Source organism: Dreissena polymorpha, chromosome 2, assembly GCF_020536995.1.
Source record: "Dreissena polymorpha isolate Duluth1 chromosome 2, UMN_Dpol_1.0, whole genome shotgun sequence".
NCBI classification, from domain to species: domain Eukaryota; kingdom Metazoa; phylum Mollusca; class Bivalvia; order Myida; family Dreissenidae; genus Dreissena; species Dreissena polymorpha.
In genome coordinates, this window is record NC_068356.1 from 139,078,396 (window position 1) to 139,102,219 (window position 23,824).

Sequence of the window (23,824 nt, forward strand, 5' to 3'; positions counted from 1 at the left end):
AGTTTCGCGACAGGTGAGTATCTGTCGAGGTGCAATGAGAAGTCATACGATCTGTCAGCAGCAATACCGATAACTTCCTTGATTTTTGCGAAACCTTTCGTCAAGAATGTCAGACGTAAAGATATTATAAAAGTTGAGTTGCAAGGCAAGAATTCACGCAACGCTACTTTTGAGACATAAGAAGCAAAAGCTATGTTAAGAAGTATGCAGTTATTTCAAGATTATTGAAATAAAACATTGAATTCCCAAAATTGATATGACCTTAAGTAACGAAGATAATCTTAATCACATACTCCCCTGGTTTGGCTCTGTTCGATATTTCACAAGTAAACAAGAGACATAGTTACCGGTATGTGGAAACAAATCTTTGTACCAAATGGCCAGCGGTCCAAAATACATTTCACTGTCTTCATATACAAGTGACGTGTAATATAAAAACATGTAAACTAAGCATAAATGCACGTTTATAATTTACTTTACGGAAGATCAATTGTAACTTGTTGTGTATAAAATAAGGTTTAATGTGCGAACATTCGCACATTTATGCTAAAATTTAACATTTAACATATAAACATGTATAATACATTGTATTGTTATACAATACCTATGTTGAAAATGTTAACTAATAAAAAACAGGTTGCTGCATGTTATTTAAGCGAGGATATCCATTTGAACAACGTTGAAAGTATAGAGTCAAACGAAAATGTTTATATTGATTGTAAGAGTCTGATGAGAATATTCAAACGTTTCAATAATAGCCATTATAAAAGGACAAGAAGTCACGCCCCTTGCAATTATAAGAAGTCACGCCCCTTGCAGGTATGTGTTCCATCTGAGACTATTTTAGCATCTTTTCTAGAGAACCATAAAACGAAAAAATGTCTAAAATGATTTTGTTAAATCCAACGCCTTGTGAAAATTCAGGTATGTGTGTCTCTAATACATATACCTGTGAAAATTGTTACAAAACTAGTTACAATTTTGATTTTAGATATTTGTAACATTTAATTGCATACGCCCCTTTTCTTCAATTTTGTAATTTAATAAAACATCTTGCGTTCACGTTAAATATTCGAAGACGTTACAAAAACTAATCAAAGGGAAGTTTTAATAAAAATTGAAAAATATAAGAAACACTTTTGCTTCAAACTATTCTTATAAATAAAAAAAAATGCGTTACTTAATTATTATCATCATATTGACTTAACTTAATAAGGTTCCAAAATGAACCAGGGACTTATATATGAAATGCTTGCAAAGGTCTGTGATTTTTCTAATCCATGCACCCAATGTTATTTATGGATAGGAGACATATTCTTGGCATATTTCGTTGTTATAATTACAGCTAATTAATAAATACACAGTTCACGGTGTAAATGATAACTACTTAGCAAAGACCCGTCGCGGTTAGGCAATGCACGCATAATATAGCGCCTGTCTGCGCAGAATCCCGTCGCCTGCTTTTAACATAAATGTCATGTGATTGCTGAGCGCGCAAGTGACAATCGAGTAGGCCGCCCATATTCAGTGCAGACGACGCTATTGGATGAAGGACGGCCAAGTGAATTTATTTAAATGGACAGGTATTGGTTTCACTTTCAGTAGCTGAAGTAGGTATCATTTAATATAAGATACACGATTGGAGTTTGCAAAGACCTAGAGAATATCTTTATTTTATAGGTCTTTGGAGTTTGTTATGAACAACAGTTCTGCGCATGTTGCACGAATACACACGTGTCTAAACCGCTGCCTAAATGTTCAGTGCATGCTGCAATAATCTACACAAATTGTGTCACAATTGCGTCCAAGCAACCTGTCGGGGACCTATACAAGTTTATTTTTTTTATTTTAAGAAAAAAGTTTACCATAAATTAAATACACTTAAGTGTATTATCAAATCAATTTATTCTTTTATTTTTGGTTAAAAATGCAGACAAAATCATATTTTTTATTGCATAAATGCTATTTAATATGGTGCCAATACTGCTGCATTAAATGTGCAATAATTAAACGTTTCAAGAAGGGTAAATTTCTGTTTGGAATCCAGTTCTAAGCTCAATTTCATACAGGTTGATGGTCATATATTGGCTGAATTCAGCTGGTTTTTAGCTCTGATTTAAAGTTAATATTTGTCAAGTCATATTAATTAAATATTACTTGACCAAAATGATAATTGTGTGAAAACACCATGTCAAACACAACCCATGCTCCAAGGGCAAGGTCCGCTTACAGGTGCATTGGTAAAATAATCAAATAAAACTGTTGGTGAGCATAGGAACTTTTATTATTTAGCACAAAATTGACTGCAAATCATTAGCTGATTAAAAGATCTGTGAAGAGATGATGTAACACATAGACTATGTGTTCTTAGCTTGTAGGTTAAAGTTACATTAATACCGTAAATTCACTAATATAATACGCCCTCGTGCATAATACGCACCCCCTAGTTTGGTCATAATTTATCTGTAAAAAATGAAAGTCCGTGTAAAATACGCACTAAAAAAATCAGTGTCCAAAATCGGCCATTTCCGAAAAAATGTGTCAATATATGTTTGTGTTGTGAAAATGGCAATCAATTTGGTGTTGTCAACTATCTGTTTCACAGTAATACCCCGGTATATTGATCGGAATGTGTTATAGTGCTGTTGTTATGACAGTTGCATAATAAATATCTCTGCCTATTGTTTATATTACCATTGATTGTTACCGATAACACACGGGCCCCTTGCTGACATCCGGGTCAAGCAGTCATAATTACAAAAGAAAGAAGCAGAGGCGCTGTTTTTTGTTTTCACATGATATTCAATTTGACAATATTCGGGACGATAATAATTATAATAATAATAAAGTAATAAGAAGACAAAATGGTTACTTCCGTTTTTATAGTTGTCTAGATGAATTACCTTTCCGAAGTGTAACAAACTCGATACTTTAATATAACTTAAAATACAATTAAACCGCTTGTGTTTTTCATGATCTCTTTAATTAAAATACGCTGCTGTCATTAAGGCTAGTTTAGGAGTAAAAACAAATAACTTAATTATCACCTTTCAATTTAATTCGTCAATCGGCAGACAGGTGTAATAGACTCTATTAGCATCATAAAACTAATTATTTAGTTACCACTCTTTACTTCAGATATGGTAAATATGCGGTGGAAAGATAAATAGTGGTCAGCAGAAATATTTATTTACGGGTATTGTCAGTTTGTTTTTTTTCATTTGCTAATCTCTTTATACGACTTAGCGTTTAGTCGCTATTTTGTAGGCAGACGAAGATATTAACTGTGTATTCAAAGTATACAGTGTCTGCGCTTGAATAACCCAATATTATCCGATAGCTCCTCCCGTTCTCACGTTTCATTCGACAACGTCATTTCATGTGTAAGCGAGCTCATTGTTGATTGGCCAGCTACCATGCGCACTTCAATAACAATAAGGTAAAGCAATGTCTCAATATCGGGAACAGACCGGGTTTCGTTAGCTGTTCGAATTGCGAACAATTTCATTAAAACAAAGAGACAAATATAGAAAACCAGTCAGATATGTTTTCAATGAAATTTTACTAGATTTTCGCATTTTCACAAATAAGATTTTTATTGAGCCAAATTCCCAATATTTTCGCAAATGACTCAAATGGCGAACGACAGCGCGAGCCCTGTTGCACCCCTTTGATGTAATGGTGTTGTTCAAAATGGCTACCGCGAAGGGAATAACAGCAATTAAGATGAAAATTTGCACAGGAAAATTTTTGTTCTGCTCTAAACTCGTATATTATACGCACCCTGTACTTGAAGAAAAAATCGGCAGGTAAAAAAGTGCGTATTATATTCGTAGATTTACGGTAGGTAGGCAGGTCTCAGGTCAAATATTGTCTTTACATCAGTGTGTGACACTAGCATGAGTTTGGGAGACTAATGGAAACGGGGTGTTATCCTTGAGGAAATTTTGCTTTTCATGCTTAATATTGTCAAAGCACTTTGTCGACGCATACAGCGGTTTCACAAATTATCATTGAAATCATTACACACAATTGTTAATATTTTAATTAGTTCTTAAATGAGACTTGTTAAAAGTGTAAGCCGAAACACTTTTTTAAAAGAAAACGCAACTTTACCAAATACCAGCTTTAAATTAACAGTGCTCATGTAGTTTGACTTGATACTTTGTCCCGATAAAAGAGCGCATACATTATGATGCACGTCGTCCTCGTGGAAAGCGTGGGTGTATTGATTTTTGCATCAAACTTTTTGTAGTGCAGAGAATATTGATATCTTTTAAGTTTGGATAAAAGTTTCGAAGTTTATTTAAACAAAATTTTATTACGAATAATTTTTAATCTTTGACAACATTTCGTCTTTATTAATGTCAAATGTAACAAGTTTTTTTATGTTTTATGGTCTTAAAGATAATAAATTATTGAAGCAGTTATTGTACGGTATACTAAATTAACATGCAATCCGGACAAAAAAGGAATTAGTGTTGGGCGTTTTGGACTGTAGTGTTTTGACAAAAGTGAATAAAATGTGCAATGCAACGCTTTGGCAATATGGCAGTAATAACTGGTATTACTTTGTTTTAAATGAAAACGTTTCTAAAAATATAATGGAGCACAAATATATAAAGCAATTAAAAATATAGGGCTATTACACCCTAAATATGTGAATTATTAAGTGTGACACTAACAAAAACGAATTTTCCGATAATAGTTTATAACTCTCATCCGAAGGTTAAAAATGCAGGCATATGTAAAAATATGATAGATAAAAAAGTGTCTGATTTTCGAACTGCGTGAAGACTGTTAGGACTCCTATTTTTTTAAAGTCGAGAGTCTGAAGGATTAGTTAGTGTCAAACACTGAAAACAGCTAGTCTAAACAAAATACTTTATTTACTTCAAACACTTTTATGGAACTATCTTCCTAGTATTCTATCAGTAGATGACAGAAACATACGTTTATACAGCATTTATACACTCAATTTGTCCTGTTTACAGTAAAATGAATATCTACCATTAATGTCAATTTTGGATTTGTTCTTGAAAGAACAAAGAACTAATTATGAAGTAAATTATTCTCTGTAAAACCTAATTATAGGCCAGCAGAAAAAATACCTATGAGATTAGAGGAGTTCTAAACACACTGAGTGCGTATCAATGGGTAAAAAATGAATAATTACAACAGATGATGTAATTTATCTTGAATGATTGAGGAACAGATAAGTGGCAGAATGCGTGAAGATTGCCTGTTTGCCTATCTTTATGAGCAGTTAAGCAATGTCATAGTGGCCCCCCCCCTCCAAATATGCCAGGTAGATGGGTCCTGTGTCTAGCAGCACACCTGGATAAAAGTTTACTTTAATTAGGGTTTTAAAGGGGTTATAATTTTTCATTTTTTCCCTCATGTCATGTTTCCTAATGTCATGTTCCCCTCCAAAAAAGGACAAACTGCATAAAAACAACAACACCCTAACTAGGGTACAGAAACATGTAAATAAGAAAGAAAACAGTAAAAGACAAATTAAGAAATATTTGTTCTGAGTTTTGCATCAATTACTCAAAAGAAAATGTTTTTGAGACCTTAAATGAAATACGGTCTTTTTTCATTTGATGCACCTGCCCTTTTTAATTTAATCTGCAAATATTCTTAGATACATGTTTGCAATTCAAGTGAAAAACCAAAGGAACACTAATGGTTCATTTTGTGTTGATTGTTTACCTGCAAAGCAATATTTTGTCGTGATAATCACTAACTTACACTTATTTCTAGTATATTGTATCGCCTTAAGTCATCAATTTAAATTCTCATTCAGTGTGTGTTTTTTGTTTGTTTTGCTTTTATTTTTTACAGCCTCTGCCTCTCGGATTGGGAAAACTAGCGGGATAAACCATAAAATTGGGAAAACTAGCATGATAAACCATGACATTTGGGAAAATAGCGAGATAAACCATGAAGTAGGGAAAAATAGCGCGATCAACCATGGAATTGGGAAAAATTATTTAAGCATTATTTATTATGAAAATAAATAAAATTATAATTGTTTTTCGGTGCATTTTTTACAGCATTTTTAGTCCCCTACCGGTGAAACAGGAGTGGACTTGTGGTTTGCGCTCTGTTCCTTAGTCTGTGAGTCTGTCACACTTTTCTGGATCCAGCGATAACTTTTAAAGTTCTTATTATTTTTTCATGAAACTTGAAACATGGACAAGTGGCAATATGGAGATTAAGCACGTCATTTCATTTTGTTCCTACGTCAAGAATTCTGGTTTCTATGGCAGCAAATATATAACAAAAATAAATAAAAAAATCTGAAAATGGTGGAGTTTCACCGGTAGGGGACTTTTATTGCTTGGCAATAGTCTTGTTATATTTATATTATAAAGTGCTGCTTTAATTTATTCAAGAATATGGTTAGTTAATATCTTTTCACATGCATGTTAAACTTGCAATAACCTATAAATTGCTTATAGATTTTTAAATACAGAATTTGAACAAAGCATCTTTCAATATAGGGAAAATCCATGTTTTCAAGGGCATGATCATCTGCGGGCGCTCGAAAAATCATGCTGCACACTCAGGCTGGAACGTATTTTGAGAGCGCCCGCAGATGATCATGTCCAAGAAAATGTGTATTTTCGCTATAATTGCATAAACAAATCACACATATCATAAATTAAAATAACATTGAAAACAATATGTCTTGTTCATTCGACATCCACAAAATAATTTGATTATTGTCCCCTATGAGGGGACTTGTGGTTTGCGCTCTGTGTTACTGTCAGTTAGTCAGTCTGTGAGTTTGTCACACTTTTCTGGATCCTGTGATAACTTTAAAAGTTCTTAATATTTGTTTATGAAAGTTGAAACATGGATAGATGGCAATATGGACATTATGCACATAATTTCCTGTTGTTCCTACGTAAAAAATTCTGGTTGCTATGGCAACAAATAAAAAAAAAAATATTTCTGACAATGGTGGAGCCGGTAGGGGACAAATATTGCTTGGCAATTAATAGTCTTGTTTCATATGACGTCATACAGTTCAAGGTTGTGTTTTACATATGCCTCACTAGGTCATCATCAGAAATGATGAGGCTTTACCTTCAGATAGGCAGTTGATTTAAAATGTGTTTAAACAGTGGATAAATGCAAATTTGAAATGCAGCCATGTAAAGTAAGAAATGAGGAATTATTTTTGAATTATTTTTGAGGCTTTACCTTCAGATAGGCAGTTGATTTAAAATGTGTTTAAACAGTGGATTAATGCAAATTTGAAATGCAGCCATGTAAAGCAAGAAATGAGGAATTATTTTGGAATTATTTTTGAATTTACTGGTTGTGACGGATAAATATATCGTCAGAATAAGTCATTGATTTCATATGTGTTTCTTTCGTACAGGTCCATCTTAATTCGTTCCAACTAAATTTTCTTAACATTTATACTGCCAACATATTGTCACTGAAGTATTTAAAGCATACAGCAGGAACGTTAAAGGTACATAAACACTTACATTTACAGCATAGTCTTTTGAAAGTGTTGAGTAAATAACCTTAACTTCATTGACATTGCAAATAAAATAAAGCTTTTGTCAAGAGAGTGCAGATGGTATCATTTGAAAAGTGGATTGAAATATTCATTACCTTTATCCCTGCATGCATGAGGAAACTGGTGCTTATTCAGTTCCCCATTTTTGCTTGGAAAGTTGTCTAAGGCTGGAGTTTATACTAAGGGAAATAACTGTGCATGAAAAGGGTTCCCAGCCAACCTTGAAATCAGGGAAAACCTGGAAAAAGACTTGCTTCTTCAGTCAGGGAAAAGTCAGGAAATTTGGGAAAAACTCCTGAAATCAGAGAAAAATCAGGTAGTTTTGTTTGGTTAGACTTTCCCAACTTGTGTCGAGAAGTCCATACAATTAAAACAGCAAATCGATTCCTCTGCATGGCTATGGTGGCTTTGTAGTATACAATGTAGCTTAGTTTTGTCTGCAACTGCTATTTATAGAGGGTGTCTAAAACAAGAAATAGGTCGAAAATATGATCCTTGAATTTTTAATTGTCATCAGGGAAAAATCAGGGAAAAATCAGGGAATTTTGTTCATGCAAAAAGCTGGGAACCCTGGTGGACCAGTTTATGGATATGAAAAACACATGACAGGGCTTGAACGGCACGTGAATCGCCTTGTTAATACACAATTTTTCCTGTTCAAGCCCTCCTTTTGTCAAGTTTCTGCACCCCGCAAGAGGGCATTATAGATAGAGTTTATGCAATTATGTATTGAATTTAATACAATAAATTACTTTTTTATTAAATACCATTTGGGGAAAACAATATTAACTTACAGGTTTTAGTGGTCTTTTTGTGTTAATAATGTATTAAACGGAGTGAAATTATTATATTTAATATGATTTCCTTTTCATTTCACATATTTAGTTCCACGCTATCTAAATAAACCATACAGCTTGAAAAACAAAATATGCTTTTGAATCTGATTATACACAGATCCACTTACATATAAATAAAATCATGTTTGTTTTTATATCCATTTTTGAACTGTACTCATCTAAAATGCTTTCACTTTGCTAGTCAGACTGAAATCCAATTTTCCAACACTGGTTTTCATGACTCACATTCACTGTGCATATTTCTAATAAATATTTGTTGTTTGTTTCTTAAACATAGTCTTCATCGTTAACTGACACGCGCATTTTATTATAACCTACTTACTACATGATATCCGGAATTACTTTGATTAATACATATTCGTAATTTTCACCGTACATCATAATTTCTCTACTGCTTGTCCACCATCTTGGACGATGACATAAAACAGGTGCGCACAATCGTGATACATTGACTTTCTCTGGTATCCTCTGCAATATAGAAAGGTGTGAAAAGCAATGCACAATCGCATATATCCGGTTACATTCGCAAACTAATAGTAAAGTCAGTTGTCGTTCCACAAACACTTGATACGCTCTGTTGGCACTTGTTCTATGGAATTATCGCTGTATAACATTCATCATCTTATTCAGTTTATTGGGATAATGTGGCAACTTTGCGGGAAATTTTTGTCAGATTTTTGGGAAAAATCTTGTTTTTTGTGACTGGTAAACAGCGAATATTGTCTGTTATTTTGAACAAAAGAAATCACTGTCTTGTTTGCATCAAGTGTTTATATGGCTGGAGGAAAATTGACCAATGTACATGTTCAAGCAACTTTTATGCATTGATGCATTTTAACAATTGTAGAACGATTTAAAAATGAAATCATAAGTAAACCAGCAATAGACATGAGTATTTGAAAATGCATATAAGAGTAATTAAATTTGTAATCCAAAACTAATTGCTGAATATTATTGTTGAAGTGACCTTAACAAATTTCAGCTTCAAATACACGCTTCTCATTTATGATACTTCCCCCAAAAATTTTGGGGGAGCATATAGTCGCGGCTTTGTCTGTCCGTCCGTCAGTGTGTCCGTCCGTGCACAATTTTTGTCCGGGCTATTTCTCAGCAACTGAAGACCGGAATTCAATGAAACTTTATGGGAAGCTTCACTACCAAGAGGAGATGTGCATATTATCAGCGTGTTCTGGTCGGATGATTTTTCACAGAGTTATGGCCCTTTGAAATGTTCTATATAAAAAATTCTTGTCCCCCCAACTACTGTGCCCTCAAGACGTTCCTTTTATCTGAATATATAGTGCAATATTGTGAAAAAAACAACTTTGGGGAGCATCACCTGTCTCCGACAGTTTCTTGTTTCACTTTGTCCTTATAAAAAGCATGCGAAATGATATTTCTTCATGTACATCATCACCTGATGTCATCATCACAGAAAGTTTTGTTAATTGGCCTAATGAATCTGTCTCAAAGTATTAAGCTAGATGTCTAGCAATCAGATAAGATCTATATCAAGTAAAATGTTGCTTTACAGATAATGGTTTATCATTTCTATATCAGAGATTATCATATCTATATCAGAGATTATCATATCTATATCAGAGATTATCATATCTATATCATAGATTATCATATCTATATCAGAGATTATCATATCTATATCAGAGATTATCATATCTCTTAGTCTTGTGTTGGAGTACAAATTGACTAATTTAGATGCTAAAGGAACTGTTAAACATTTCTAAGCATTTCAGATATTTGCTGTTTCAACCATTATTGCTCGATTGGTCATTGTCAGTGCGGGTACTACTTTCATGTACCGTGGGTACTCTTAAGTACCCAGAGACTTTATCTAATTCTTTAACAATTAAAATGTTGCTTATACTGTAATGTAAAAGCTATTATTTGTAAAGTGTATATTATAATGTGTTGTAATATGCACACATCGCTTGCAAACTATGTACGGTGTGGAGTGGGATGTCCTCGACCCACACACACCTATTGTCGAGGAGAATAAAATATATTGACAGGAAAAAAATATTCTAAATTTTTTTTTAATAAAATGCTGTTATCATTTGCGGGTACTTTGATAACAGATGGCACTTCAATACCAGATAACAACAAAGGCCATGCGCGAGAGGTAAGTTCATCAGTTTTTTTAAAGTTATATCATAAAGATTAGTTTTTTAGACAAGGCGCATGGTCGAGTTTATATATGGTGTATCCTTTTCTATTGCAAAGAAAAACATCACGGAAGAAGGGTAGACTTTTTCACCCAAAAATAGAAAATTCGGTCGGAAAACAGCATAAACTGGATGAACAGTAAACATTTCAACAAAATAAAACTACTTAGAAATACAGTCAAACCTGAATTCAGCGGTCAGTCAAGGGAAATGATCAAAGTGACCGTTGTCCACAGGTGACCGTTGAATTCGGATCACAATTTTAAGAAGGTTGGCCAGTTGGTAGTATTACTACGTCATTACCCCACCCAGTCGTTTGCATACAGTGTAAAACAAATGCTCATTGCATTAACAAAGCATAATAACAGCATTAACTTACGCGTGCATATTGAATAATAGAGAATAATATCTTTTAGATTGATTTTATTTCATAATGTTAAATTAAACAATGACTTTATCAACGCTGGTATAATTGTTTTCTCATGCATCTCATTCATTCAGTAAATAACGTCCGTAAAAGTCTAAAAAGCGGATTCGGTGTCATAAACCGATAGTACGGTGTAATTGTACCGTTCTAATTCAAAGAAATAGCGGTCATTTAATATCGCGATAATTACTTTCAACAAGTCATAAACTCTGATAAATTTTCTTTAGAAGATACACCCACAATTATCCCCGGAAAAGAAACCTTCTCAACACCTTATAATTTGTTTACTCGCAGCGGGCCGCTTTTATAATATCATAGACAATTACCGCTTTCAGACGCTTTAAATGTTGCAAATCAGTCCATGTTTTGCCATTAAAGCTAATCACTAATCCTCTTATCGCCTTCTTATCAAAACACTCGCCAGCTTAATGTTGTTTTAACACTTAATCAGCGATACAGACCAATTGACTTTGTCACGCGCTAATGCGTTATGCATGCAGACGATAATTGCTATTAATAAACATTGTTATTGTTAATGTCACCTGTTTAAAGTGATATTATGGGCATCTAACAGTTTATAGCTGGCTATTGCAACCGTTGTTTATTTTTGATATTTTCACTTCATATACAATGTACACTTATATTTGTTAATTCAGCATCAACATACTAAAACAATATCCCGGAGAGAGAAAAAAATGCATTTGAATATCAACCGTCTTTTCGTTAAACAACTGATCATGCATGTACGATGTGATCCTAAATTTAGTTTAAGTGCAGATTCGTTCATACGACACATAGACACAATTTTGTTTTACGGATCATTTCGGCTTAGAGGAGTGGGTTAGTCATGTAAAATAACGAATATAAAATATATTTTTAATAAACAACTGGTAGCAAAATGAGTTGCAGACAATTGGTCTTTTAATGCAATTAAAATGAAAATTCAATTATAATGGTGAAACAATTTAACATACCGGTCATGGATGCACAAATTGTTTGTTTACTCGCAGCGGGCCGCTTTTATAGTATCAAAGACAATTACCGCTATCAGACGCTTTTACCGCAAAATAGACGGACACATGATGTGCTGTGTTTTTAATTTTCGCTACTCGAGACGACTGACGCGTGACCGTTGATTTCAGGTCAAACATGAATTTCGGAGTGGAATGTAGTGGCCGTTGGCCGTTATGGACAGGTGGCCGTTGAATTCAAGTGTAATTTAGAGTGTTTTTCGTCGGGGGGATTTCAGACTGACCGTTGTCTGCAGGTGACCGGTAAATTCAGGTGGCCGTTAGGTCAGTTTCGACTGTATTGCAAGAAATTGTTTGATATTCCAGCATGTCGAGTAATCACTGTGCTTTAAATACTGAAATTTTGATAGTATTCATTGAAATATAAACGAAGTTAGAGCATGTTTTAATAGGTGGTATTCATGAAGTTGCGGATACTTTGATTCCTGATATATAGGGCACTTTGGATAACAGAGACTTTCAACAAATTGGGCACTCTTATCACCAAGTTTTATCTTCTCCCTGAAATGCATTTATGTATATTATGGCTATTCTTACCAAACATTTTGAAGTACGAATCAATTTGCTTTGTCAAGCACGACGTACTGGGAATCTATGCATAACGTAATTACATACACATGTAAAATATAACCAATGGCGTTGTTCGTTTTTAAAAATCTTATTACTATTTATTTAACAATACACCTCATAAAATCCTTTGTCATTGGTACTCATTAGAATAGCATCATGAAGACGATACTAATGCGTAGCCACAAAATTTAAAAGAGATTGGAAAACTCCCTTTATATTGAGCTTTACACTTCCTTTTCCCTTTTATTATCAAATTCCAAAGGGATAAGAACATGTTTCGGTAATTCGTTTTTAATTTACGTCAGTACATACATTTCTATTTATTGCCTGCTTTACTATAGCAGTATTCTACAGCGAATTCTGCATTTCTTATTCACTAAATAGAGTGTGTTATATCTGGTAAAAAGTGTCGAGTTATCTGGAATCGAAGTGCCATTGTCATTGTGATGATCGGTAAAAGAAGTGTCAATAAAAATTTGGCATCCGACTCTTAAAACATTTGAATTTCCTCAAATACTTTATTCAACTAAAATTAAACAAGTTTTAACATTAATGGACATATTGATCTTTTATTTTGATTAGTTGGCACATTTTTTATTTATTTCCAAGTAGTTTTATTTTGTTGAAATACAAACTGATCATTGAATTCATGACAACTATCGATGAAATTTTATCTCTTTTTTTATAATCCACTGTTTTTTTTCTACGACTTTCTTGCTCCGCAATACAAAGTACACTACCTTTGATCGACCAAACAATGTTACGTGTCTGAAAACTAAATGAACTGAACATAAATGCAAACAAGCTGAAGAACTCCACTCTCGCGCGTGTCTTTTGTTGTTATCTGGTATCGAAGTGCCATCTGTTATCAAAGTATCCGCATACCTGGCCTGAAGACCAGTTAATAAATGAATCATAAGTTAGATTGAATGCACACATAATCAAAGCGCTGATGGCACTGAAGATGTTCGCTATTGCATAATTTAACCCGCAATTCATTTTGCAAAATCAATCGCAAGTTTGAAATGAACACACGCCATTCAACTTTATAAAGTGTGTGTCATAGTGCACAGGTTGAGTTTTGATTTTTGACGCCATATACAAATTCAAAATATACAATAATCTTCGTATCTTGTATATGGAGGAATAAAAGTATATAAACATTGCTGTTTATGCTTTACTTGTTACCTGAGCAGTTCACACGGTGTCAACAACGCTGACATATACATAGGTATAGAGCACTAATGCGCTTTTAAGCGTAGCTGTTTTACTCAGTTTTCATCTTAGTGACTTTTACATAACGCCAACAGACACGCATGAATATTTTCGAATATTTAATAAGCTGATTCGAGATACAACCTTTGAATTTTTGCTATATGATCACTGCGTATGTGCTCAATTCAAAGGATGTAGCACTGTTCAGTGTAAGGAATTCCGGACTACTCTTTTAATGCTCAAACGACACAAATTGTGGCCCTGTTACAATTACGCGTTACAATCCATCTCGCAGAATTTCACATTCGCCTCCAAGATGAGAAAACAATCATTAGCGAAATAGATTAGTTTCACGATAAGAGTTGTTTGCTGTACTTGGTCAGCACGTCTGGAAATCATTCCTTAATGTGTGGATAGGCTGCCATTATTAACAAGTTTGCTATATTGAATTCAATTTTGTATCAAAAAGCATTGTTCTTAAATGTTGCATTTTCAATTCGCAATGAGATTAGTAATGACCCTCATCATGCGAAAATGGGTCTTATTCCATATGTGCCCATCATATAAATAGCCCACTCAGCTATCTTTCCTTCTGGTAAGGAAAAACATAACATATTGAGTGATTTTATAGCGAACAACATCACCTATGGCCTGACTGCGCAAAAGCACATGTTGGGTTTAACAAACGCTGACCGAAACGCATAAGACCCATTTTCGCATGACGGCGCTACTGACGTGTGATTTAAATGTGTCGAAAGAAAACTGCATTTAAATCATATATCAACATACGATATATTTCGATAGTGAAGAAAGATACTCATAACAAGGCATATGAGGACACATATGAAGTGCTCTCCCGTAGTATATTTTTTATCTACTCACACTAATGTGTGGTTTGACAATGCTAACAGACATTTCATGCGGTGAATATGCAACTTACTAGTGAAAAACACAACACAATAGTTTAACTTTTGTTTAATTGTATTTATTTATTTAGAAAAGTAAATTGCAAACTTTATTTCAAAGTCAGCGTATACGCCAACAACATTTTTAAAAGATATTTATTGTTATAAATATATTTAATATAATATATTTAGTTGTTTTCGGTTTTGCGATCATAAAGCATTTTCGAGGTTGCCTATAGTATGCCTGTAGTAATTGATGAACTCATATCCAACTGTCTATGTATTGAGAACTGTGAATATAAACAAGCTAAACCTTCTACTAACCTTCTACTATTGCGTTGCTAGCACCCGTAAATACAAAAGATCGCCACTATCTGTTGAGAACCAAAGAACGTTTTCCAGAAATACCCGCTGTAGTAGCATGAACGAGGTTACAAAACAGGTCATTCGTATTATTATTATAAGTTGTTTGTTATATTCGGGTTTAGCAATTATGAAACATTTTTTTGTTTTTGTCTATCGTATCGCTGAAGTTATTGTTGAACTTATGTTCAACGTTTTTTAAATTGAGAATATAAATAAGTGTTAACTTTTTCCCGAATCTATTAAAAGCCTCAATTTACGACCTGTACTACTTCATTGAGGTGTATGTGAGAGCGTAACCTTTTGCATTGTTATCGCCCATGGACTTTCCTTTGTTTATCGACAGGCGCATCTATTAATAGCCTCATATTATGAATGGACTGAGCAAAAATACTACATTATGAAGACGCTGCAGAAAATGGACTATTTTATTCATTCATAAACAATCTCCTCCGCGACACGTACAATACGATCATTGTTGATTGATTCTTTTCTATAAAAGCACAGTTCGAAACTATTGCATTTAACACAATATTAATATCATGTTTCCATTTGTGAATGAATATAATTGGAGAACTCAAACCTCTTGCATAAATTATACAACTCTTTCTCGCGCAGATATGCGTAGTATTAGCGGGTATTGGGCTCCTAGAAGTTAAGGCGTATCGACCTGAATTTTAGACTAACCACCTTAGATGGTCGCTAAGGGACCATCTAAAAACTGTTTTCTCTGAAAATGAGTCAAAAGCGGACAGGTTAAATTGAAAAAAATTGGTGTATTTGAGCTTAATTTGAACACTTCCATGCAAGTTCTTGTCTGAACCATGCTTGGTATAACACAACTGATGTAAGTAACTGAGGGCGATGGAACACAAACACAGTTGGCTTTTTCAGAAGCCAGATAGCCATTTAAATATGTTCATTGGTAACATTAACCCATTTATGCCTAGTGGTCTCTTCCCATCCTTCTAACTTGGATCACTTTATTTCCAAAATTAGGGATGTCTAGTATACTTATTTCTATATTTAGAATACTTCTTACAGAAATTCCTTTAAGCAAACAGCGCAGACCCTGATGAGACGCCGCATCATGCGGCGTTTCATCTGGGTCTACGCTGTTTGCCATGGCCTTTTTACTAGACGCTAGGCATAACCTATCTCAAAATAAAATGCACTTTTTAACAAAATGCGCTTATAAAAGTGTATTTTTCTGCATTTTTACCGAAAAGTGTATTTTTTCTGAACTTTTTTCATAATTAAGTGCACTAAAGTGCATTTTTACTGTATTTTCATTATCTTTAAGTGCATTTTACTGTTTTTTAGTGTATCTTCTGCAGACAAAGTGCATCTTTTTATGCAATAAGTGCATTTTTTTTAATGAAGTGCATTTTTTGTGCATATAAGTGTATCCTCTGATTTGCAAAAAAAAATTCTTTCTGTGGATATTTCTCAGGTTGAGTTTTGCTGATCAGATAAGAGATAAGAGATAAGCCATCATAAACATTAACCCCTATCAGTGCTCCATCTAAGCCTAACACAGGGGTGTTTATAGACTTTTGATTGGCTCAGGCACCATCTATTTGTAAAAAAAGCCACTTTGATTGGCTGCAGCACAAGAAGTGGGAAGTTATATTCTGAAAACAATTGGGTTGCAGCAACTTAAATTGAGCTAAATATTTGGTATAATTGAGCATTATTAAGACTTATAACTCTAGTGTCAAATGTCTTGAAATGCTTTCAGCATGAAGTATTGTGTGATGATAACTATGTGTATTTACTACAATCACGTATCTATACAAACAAAGGGATTCGCTACTCAATGAACCGAAGAACAAGCTAACGTGTTGTTACGCAAAACGGAAACGAGACTTGCGACTCAACGAGACTTCGCGCGACGATGAAAATTTTCACAGCCTCCATTTTGACAGAGAGACAGTGACAAAGCGATCTAGTCAGATTAAGATTACAAATTAACCAAGTGTTGCCAACAAAGAAGTATTTATTGCAAAGGATTGTTGAATTTGAGACATCTTATTGTTTTATTTGTTTTCGACTATGCTATGTATTTACTAATAAAAACAACGGTGGGTAGTTTCACCAAATCATGCATATCATTGTTTACACATCCATAATCCGATTAACATATGTTGTGGCTTTTTAAAAGGCTTGGTCAAATAAAACTCTGTACTATTCATGTTGGTATTCTTACAAACGTTACATTTCGATGCATTGTGTGGTGACTTAACTTACATTATTTTCAAATTTATTATTTTATAATAGCTCAAAGATTATAGAATTTTAGTCATTTTTTTTATTTTGTAATCACTATCAGTGTTATCAACATATGATGCAGCTTTTTTCGAAAGGCTCAGTCAATACTATCTCTATATTAATCTTGTAGGTATCTTTACAAACGTTACATTTCAATGCATTGTGTGTTGCAATTTTTATTTGTATTATATGCAAATTCATGATTTTGAATGAGCACAAAGACAATACATTTTAAGTGATTTTTTTTATTTGTTACCACTATCAGTTTGATCAACATATGTTGTGGCTCTTTTCGAAAGGCTCAGTCATTACTAGCCCTATATTAATCATGTTGGTATCTTTTCAAACGTTACATTTCAATCCATTGTGTGGTGCAAATGTAATTTGCATTATTTGCAAAATCATAATTTTGTATAAGCTCAAAGATTATACAAATTTAGTCATTTTTTTATTTTGTAATCACTATCAATTTAATCAAATATGTCGCAGCATTTTTCGAAAGGCTCAGTCATTTGTAGCCCTATAATAATCATGATGGTATCTTTACAAACGTTGCATTTCAATCTATTGTGTGGTGCAAATTTCATTTGCATTATTTGCAAAATCATAATTTTGTATAAGCTCACAAACAATACAACTTTAGTCATTTTTTATTTTATAACCACTATTAATTTGATCAACAAATATATGTCGCAGCATTTTTGGAAAGGCTCAGTCAATACTAGCCCTTTATTAATCATGTTGGTTTTAATTCATATTGTTTTATATTTTCAGTGCACTGAAAAGAAGCAAAAGAGGGTCTCATGCTCTTTAGACGGAAAGTTTGACCCCAAAAAGGAAAATGTCATGACGCCAGCGAAACTTGGGCGTACAAACCCAGGTCATTTCCACATTAAGAACTTTTAATGGTTGAAAAACATTGTGGACTTTAAATAGTGCTGACATACATGGGTGTTCACAGCTATGCCAAGGATACTGATACTGTCTGATTCAACATGGAAATTGGATTCCTTTCTTTTCCTGAGACGTACCTTGACCATCCCAGCACTAAGATGATGTTACTATATTCATGTCTACTACATAAAGCAGTGGCGACAACAAACTTCACAAACCTTCAGACTTGCCGAAGACAAAAGAAAATTCAAAATGAATTAGTTAAAAATATTCAATTGATTAAATTAAACTGTTGCATTTTTTAACACATTCCAGCAGTGAATATCTCTGCTTAACTCAAAAGTGACTGTTGGATCTTTGATCATGTTAATCAAAAATGTGTTCCCAAAACTCATTATAAATATAAAATTTTCAAACTTGTTTAAACAAGATAATTTGGTATTTAATTTTAGTAAGCTTTTTGTATTGCTGTAGGCTTCGAATAAATCATCTGCATCACCATGTCAGGAGGAATCTCAATCTTTTGTTGTTGAAATCAATCTTTTGTTGTTGAAATAATAAATAGAAAATTGTTATTATTATTATCAAATTTATGTTGTTCTATTTCACATTGCAAATGGTTACTTGTGCAAAATCTTTTACAAACATGTGATTTTTTTACATGCTATTGAGTTTTTAAAATATTTTCTTTAACTGAATGCTCATTACACTTAGTAACATGAATGTATTGTTACACATACTCTTAAATTAAATAATACCAAGATTACCTATCATGCATGAACTATTGTGTATGTTTTAGTGATTTACTGATTTATACTGAGAAATAAAACATAAACGACTTTTATGAATTGCCTTGTTAAACCCCAAGGTGAAATTTACATTGATCGGAAGATCCATTGGAAAGAATGTGCATCATCGCCTGCAAAAAAGGGAGCAAAAGGAGGACTACCTGATGTATGGACATTTATTCCAGGTTTTACTCTGCACAAGCAGGCCAACTTGAGGGGAACAGGAGTGGGAAACCACGCCCTGTAGTGGCCTTGACCAAGAAAAGCTGGATTTGAGAGGTAAAACTTTATTATAATAAAGGTTATTGCATTTTTAAGTCGTCACACTTCCAACCAGTCCACACAGCCAAATGAGACCACATAATTATATTAGTTCATTTATAAACAGTATTTTCTACCAAACGTTATTTCTTTAAATTATTTATGACAAGCGTTAATTCACATGTCAGATTAAAATAATGCAAAAATATACAAACAAAAACAACAAACCAACAAACTTGTTCTGATTTAAAATTTATGATTTTAATAGCAACTGTTGAACAAGATTACCATAACAGCAATATTTATTACTTACATTATAAAATATATTTCAGGACCTGATCTCAAATGAGATCATGCACGAGAAGCGCCTCACAGACCATGACAGTAGTATTCAGACCTGATCAGCTGGTGAACTGCTCTATAAAGGGTTGTTTATGAATGCATTCTTTGTAAGAAACAATGTATAACAACAAATATAGTGACAGGGGCTAAGCTGCTAAATATTGTTTGCTTGTATGCATTGATTTTCTTTGGAAATTCAAAACAACCTGTACTGGCTCTCAGAAGGACATACTTTAGCGCAAAAATGAACAAAAAAGGAAGATCTTAAAAATAACATAAAGATTTCATGAATACGGTTCATTTGTCATATATTAGGATCCAGAATATGATTGAACTAAATGTGCTGCTTTTGTCTATATAAAAAAGGGATTTGGAATTAATGTAATTAATAAAAATCAAGTTTATGAAAGGTAAAACATTTCAGCTTAAGGAGGAGAAAACTTTTATATTAATGAAGCGGAAACAACCTGAAGTGGGCTGATAATCAGAGCGGAGAAAAATCACTGGTATGAGCTTGATAAGTTGTTAAAACTAGATAGGCAATAGCCGGTTTGAAACCTCTCTTTATAGTAAATATGTAACCTTTGTTTTTGTTTTTTAAGCTTTAACATTCTAATAAAAGTGTTCACTTATCTAATGAATTAAACTTTTTGTTTTTTATGCATGTATTTACACAAACCTTTCATATAAAGAATGAAATTTCAATGTTGGCATTAAATCGCTGGGATTTTTTAAAAATTTGGTTTATTTTTAAGAATATTAATTTGAAGTGATTAAAAGTTCACTTGAGCGTATAATATGCTTAAAAAATTCACTTCCAATACTCAATAAAGTGTATTATTTGTATTACTGAAAATGCACTCAAGTGTATTAATGCGCTTAAAAAATTCACTTTTAATACTGTAAGGTGTATTATTTGTATCACTGAAAATGCACTCAAGTGTATTAATGCGCTTAAAAAAATTCACTTTCAATTCTGTAAGGTGTATTATTTGTATCACCGGAAATGCACTCAAGTGTATAAAATTAATGCGCTTACACAAATTCACTTTGAATACTCAATGAAGTGTTTTATTTGTATGACTGAAAATGCACTCAAGTGTATTAATGCGCTTAAAAAAATTCACTTTTAATATTCCATGAAGTGTATTATTTGTATGACTGGAAATGCACTCAAGTGTATTAATGCGCTTAAAAAAATCACTTTTAATTCTGTAACGTGTATTATTTAAATGACTGGAAATGCAATCAAGTGTATTAATGTGCTTCGAAAAATTCACTTTGACCATGAAGTGTATTATTTGTATGTCTTAAAATACACTCAAGTGTATAAATGCGCTTGAAAATTAACTTAAGCACACTTATTAACATAATAAACGCACTTAAGTGTATTATTTTGTCAAAAAAAATACACTTATGTGTATAAACACACTAGTTTAGTGTGTTTTTTTAACAGAATAAAATGCACTTGTTAAGCAAAAAATACGGTGCCAATAACATGCGCATTAAATGCGCATTAATTGCGCATTTAGTACACTTTTTCGAGAAGGGAAATGGGTTAAGTCATAATATGCAGAGCATAATGACAAAATCATAAGTTGTTAATTGCTGATAAGGTGTCAACAACTTTTCTAGCTTTTTTATAACGGGGCAATACAGTGGTTAGTGATGATAAGTTATGCCAAACAGAGCTTGAATTGCAACTTTTATAGTAAACTTACAAAACAAGAATTGTTTTTAAAGCATGTCTAAAAAATCCTTCCAGGACAAACATTCCTTAAGCGAGACTGATCAAAAGAAATCTGGAACAGTAGATTCCGCTTGATAGAATAGCCCATTTGTCACGTCCGAATATTCAATTATCCGGAGTATTCAATTATACAGAATCAGTTATATTTCTAATGTTACCACAGTTTGTCATACACATGTGTGTATGTTATCATGATTTTAGCCTATTTCAAAGCTATATTGTTAATTACATTGCTAAATCAACTTGTTTTATTAAATAAATGCATAGAAAAGTGCAGATAGTTGTTTGTTATTCAATATACGGTGCATTGAAAATAATCCACTCGTCATATTCACTCACAGGTTACATTAATAACTAGAACACAGTTTGATGACTTCATATTTGTCAGCAAGGCTGAGATGACGTTGCGTTTTCGTTTGTTTAACATCATGTTTAGATATGATTTACTGTGACGCAGTTGTGTAGGTTTATATACACGAACTGAGAATATAGTGTCACATGCCATCACCTATCGCAAACTGTCGAGCAAGACACGTCAACAGTTTGTTTCTAATCGGCAACAAACTGTAGAAGTGTGTTACTCAACAGTTTGCATTCGAAAGTTTGCGTCATTTTTAACCTGAAGCTCCAGTAATTGCATTGTACATGGCCCGCATACTACACCTGTTAGTCATGTGACGCCTGACAGACGCTGCATACATGCATGGCGTGAAATTAAAACAAAGGCGATCAATTTAGCGAGTCTGTCAAAATTGCGATACGATGCATATCCTTGGAAATTTATGAGATTCTTCGCTGGATTATAGTGTGCAATCGATAATTGGCTATACAATTAACCGGAATACGCCATATTTCCTATCAGAATAGGCGGAGTTTTTACAATGGGAAGAGATGCAAATGGTTTTGTTTTTCAATTTCAATTCAATTAACTGGATTATGCGCTTATCTGATATTCAATTAAGTGGAATCTACTGTCTACTGTATGTACATGTATTTAATTTAGTTATGTTGGGGATATTATCACCAAAACCACTAAATAAGAGATATCTTTTAACTGAATTAAATGTGCATGCATTCAAATGGATAAGTATTATCAATTTATTTATTTTTTAATCAACTGGATATTTTATAAACAAGGAAGTGTATATATTTATGACCTGAATGTTGGAAACATGGAGTATATCCTTAACGGCTGCCTAATTTGGCAAATGACAGTTGTGGCCATTACCAATTGTTTATTCTACTGAGAGACCTTTATATAACTCAACTGCTACTTAATGAGCAAAAAAACAAGCTATTGTGCAGAAGTAATCTTAACTATTTCCACATTAATTTCAGCTATCACTTTGCACACTATCATTCTGTTGATAAGATAGCAATTTAGTGGTTTTGTTTGCCTGTTTAAATGTGTGTTTTAATCCAGCTGCTATTCTTATGCACCATATCTCATTTGATTCTAAAATGTTGGTTGTTCCAAACAGATGCATGCATTTTGTAATAGGAGGTAATGATCTTCACATTTGTCACATAACTTCTGAATGCTTTTATTATGCCATACGATATGTGCAATTGCTGGAATTAAACTAGTACATCGCAAACCAAAATCTACAAGCAGATTTTACTACAATGTGAAAGCAAGCACTTTTTGTACAGATATAATGAAGCAATTTAACATGTTGATTAAATTTATGAAATAGCTGCAGAAATATACATGTCAGATGTCAGTTATGTGATCAAAATGAAAAGTATAATTTGTTATTTACACAAATGAAATTAATATATGATGTTTTTATAAAATTGAATATATACTCAAAAATGTTTTTATGAAATAGATTTGTAATTTTAACAAAATGTGATCTGTACACAATAATAACTCATTTTATAATATGCAAGATAAAGTTATTTACACAAATCTTATTTATATTTAAAGTCCCTTCCATTTACATTCTATCAGAAAAATATTTTAAATCTTGCAGTTTTCCCTAGAAAAATGAAACCTCCTAGAAGTTTAATTTCCTTATCAAATTTACAACATACATTGTATTATTTGTTCCCTTATGTGATGGGTGGATGCCATTTACTCAAGCATTGTAAAAACATTTGAAAATTGCCTGGCTTAGTCACTCATGGTTATTTTTTTTAGCTACTTCTAATGTCTTGGTGACAGCCATGCTGGTTAGGTGGAACTGAAGACAGCAGCGCCACACCAAGATTCTCCAGATTTCTCCATAGGGAGCAGGCAGGTGGTTGGAGAAATACTAGAAATGAACAAACAAATATATTGTTTAGATGCAAATATTGCTAACCCTAAAATGTAACCCTACAATCTGTGTTCTTGTTCAGAATATTATTTTGCACTTCTGGAGTATGTGTCTGGGACACAGCATCATGATATGGAATTTGATGAAAACAAGCTCAGCCAGG

The 23,824-nt window shown here is 33.2% G+C and overlaps 1 protein-coding gene across 2 annotated transcripts in view; it reads left to right on the plus strand.

Annotated features, from left to right (window-relative positions):
- The first annotated feature begins 1,519 nt into the window (after positions 1-1,519).
- The window catches only part of LOC127869191 (zinc finger protein rotund-like), a 245,230-nt gene continuing 222,925 nt past the window's right edge, over positions 1,520-23,824 (plus strand). Inside the window, exons 1-2 of one of the 2 annotated variants that reach the window (XM_052411534.1) lie at positions 1,527-1,583; positions 23,544-23,643. The gene's annotated coding sequence lies outside the window, so the exon portion shown is untranslated. Of the gene's footprint in view, positions 1,584-23,543; positions 23,644-23,824 lie in introns of both variants that reach the window. The other variant, XM_052411533.1, reaches the window with a different exon arrangement.